Genomic DNA, 3072 nt, shown 5'->3' with positions numbered 1-3072 from the left:
GCACTGAATTCTTAAGGCACACCAAGCATTTTATATGTATCGGTGCTATGGACTCTGTGTTGGTGCCCCCTACCTCCCAAATTCATATGTGGGAACCTAATCCCCAGTGTGATAGTATCAGGAGATGGGGGCTCTGGGAGGTGACTGGGGTGAGTGCCCTGATAAAAGATGCCCCAGTTTGCTCCCTTGCCCCTTGCATGTGAGGTCACAGAAGATGGATGTCTGTGAAGCAGCCTGCAGGTCTTTACCATATGTCGAATCTTCCATCAACTTGATTTTGGACTTCCCAGTCTTGGGAAATGTGAGAAAGAAATGTTGGTTAACTCACCCGCTCTGTGGTAGTTATAGCAGTCCAAACTGACTCAATTCATTTAATCCTCACCAACGAGGCAGGAGCTACTTTTTCAGATAAGAAAACTGAGGCACAGAGAAATAAAATAATTTGTGAAAGGTTACAGTGCTAGCAGGTGTCAGCGCTGGGATCTGAACCCAGGCATGCTGCCCTCAGAGACCTCAGAGGTAACTACCATGCTTTGTGACAGCAGAGATCAAACAATTCAGATAGTTTTCTCCTGACTAAATGAAACTCATGTCCAGCATAAAGGATAATCCCAACGGTCACATGTTTGAGGGATCGTCACCTCCTCTGACTAGTGCGGGGAGGGTGTGACCAGCGAGGAAAAAGTTTTATCTTTCTAACCTGAGCCCAGAAGGGGTGACAGTAATAGGCATAGCAGCAAGTTTGCCAGTATCGAAGGCCTTTCTTGGTTTAACTAGTTTTCCAGACTTGTCACTCAGGCTAATCGGAAATCAACATGATTATTCTATGCCCAGCGCCTCCACATTTATCATGGTTTGCTCCAGGGGCACAAGCTCATCATTTATTGTGATGTCAGCTACAGCACCTTTGTTTGTCCTTGTGCAAGTCGGGGAAGGTAGGGTGGGGAAACCAGAGAGAGGAAAGATTTTGGAGGTGCTCGGATAGGAAGGCGAAGGCGGTTTCATTTTGGAATATTTTGCACTAGTTCCCAAAACCCAGAATTGTCACCATGTGTTCAAGGCATACCCCAGAGTCAAGTAGCCTCTATGAGCATTTGTGGCCATGGGTACAGGGTCTCATGAGCACAAAGCATTTACAATAATGAGAAGTGCATTGATAAAAGTTGGTTTTATGATAATTCTAAAGCCGTGGACATCATCAGCAAGGTCTTAAATCAGGGCTCATAGGCAATTCCCTTCCATAGTTGCTTTTTTTGAGGTTGCCACCAATCTGCTTGGATGAGAACAATTGGGAAAAACTGGTTTCCATTTCCTTTTCATCTTCAAGCCTCTATAAACTGTCATATCACGTGCCAATCTGGACATTGCTAATGGCTCAGCTGGTAAAGAATCCACCTGCAATGCAAGAGACAGGTTTGATTCTTGGGTGGGAAAGATCCCATAGAGGAGGAAATGGCAACCCACTCCAGTATTCTTGCTGGCAAAATCCCATGGACAGAGGAGCCCGGCGGGCTGGCAAAATCCCATGGACAGAGGAGCCTGGCGGGCTACATTTCATGGGGTCACAAAGAGTTGGACACGACCTAGTGACTGAATGACTTAGACAATAAAAAATACCTAAGAGTCGGCAACGATGTATCTTTCTGAAGCTGCCTCCGCCTCCTTCAGATTGACCAGGGATTCTCCCACCAACATGTTCCGTCCAGTCTCCCAGTATCCAGTCAGCTGGAGGCAGGTAACAGATGAAAGTGAAGAGCATAAACACTGATCTGGCCTCACCACAAATCTTCCTCGACACCAGCTTCCTCGTTCTCTGACACAGAACTGCTTTTTTTCTGAGTCAGACTCCCAAGCCTTGTGTAAAGGACTGAGTTCCTCCCCAGCTCTGCCTGGATCCCTGTGAGCCCAGCGAGTCCTCTGGGGCCCTGGGACCCTTACCTTCCCACACCCTGGGTTTTGCCAGGCTTGCAGCACGGACTGATAGGCTCCAGGAACTGGGGATAGTGCCAGAGCGAGATAGACTAAGCCGTGGCCTCTTACGAGCAAAAGGAGATGAGCAATAAATAAACAATAAATATTGGAATTTCAGGACAAGAAGGCTGCTCTGAAGTGTCGAGCAGGGTGAGGAGGTAAGAGTGATGGAGACTATGGAATGGAATGCAGTTTTGCCCCAAGCCCCAATCTGCTGCCTGGGGCCTCGTCAACTGAAAGAAACATTACACTCCCCTGTCTTGACAGGGTCCCATGCCACAGCTCAGGGAAAAATGAAAATGCCAGCTCTTTGTTTAAAAAGTATTGAGTTTCAAGATCCTGAGAACAGAGAATTAAACCAAGCTCAGCGCCCTGCACATCTACACAGGCCACCAACCACCACACCTCCACGTCTTGGAGGGACCCTGCCCCATTTCTGTTGGGCTCAGTTCAGCCATCAGAATGTCCCTCTGCTTCTATTGTCACGAGACGCAGTGACTGTTTGCCTCTATGTGGCTAGGGGTTGCCAGACCTCTCAAGCCCAGATCCTATACTCCCACGCTGCCCGCCAGCCCCTACCCCAGCCTCCGGGAACCTCACCCAGCATGAGCTGTGCCATAGAAACCGGTCTATTTCCAGGTTATTTCAGATTATCCTTCCTCCCTCCCCCAGGCTCTTCTCATTTCCCATTCCCCACTCCATTTGCACCTGCTGCTCCTCAGTCTTGCAGCTGGCAATGGGATTAGGCCAGTGGACACCACTGATGTTAGTATTTGGCTTTGCTTTCAGGACCTCTGGGCATAATCCTCCCAGTGCCCCTGAAGGCAAGAGCTCAGAGGGTCGCCCACATTGAAAATACAGCTGTAAGGAACCAGCCAGCCTGTCCACTCGAGAAATACTGTCCTGAAGATGCTGCTGTGGGAATATTCACTGGGATCTTTAAAGGCATTTCAGCACCCAGGTTTCAGTGCCATGTTCATCCCTTCTCTGCTCCTGCTACTGGTGAGATGAAGGGGAGGGTATAACTGAGTCTGTTTGTTGAATCAGCTTCTGTGACAAGAGAGATAACAAATGTGACTCAGAAAGTGAAAGGAACAGACC

At 48.5% G+C, this 3072-nt stretch overlaps 1 long non-coding RNA gene across 1 annotated transcript; it reads right to left on the bottom strand.

The window, feature by feature from the left end:
* Positions 1-1172: 1172 nt before the first annotated feature.
* LOC148778749 (uncharacterized) lies at positions 1173-2858 on the bottom strand. The gene is made up of 3 exons (XR_016038273.1): positions 2680-2858; positions 1618-1725; positions 1173-1395 (listed from the first exon to the last, which is right to left on the bottom strand). It is a non-coding gene; the product is annotated as an uncharacterized LOC148778749 (long non-coding RNA).
* Positions 2859-3072: the final 214 nt, after the last annotated feature.

The sequence above is a fragment of the Moschus berezovskii genome, chromosome 1, assembly GCF_049115385.1.
Source record: "Moschus berezovskii isolate FMDL1 chromosome 1, NW_MosBer_1.0, whole genome shotgun sequence".
Classification (NCBI taxonomy): Eukaryota; Metazoa; Chordata; class Mammalia; order Artiodactyla; family Moschidae; genus Moschus; species Moschus berezovskii.
Note: the sequence above shows the minus strand (reverse complement) of the source record. Positions and strands in the feature narration are given on the sequence as shown.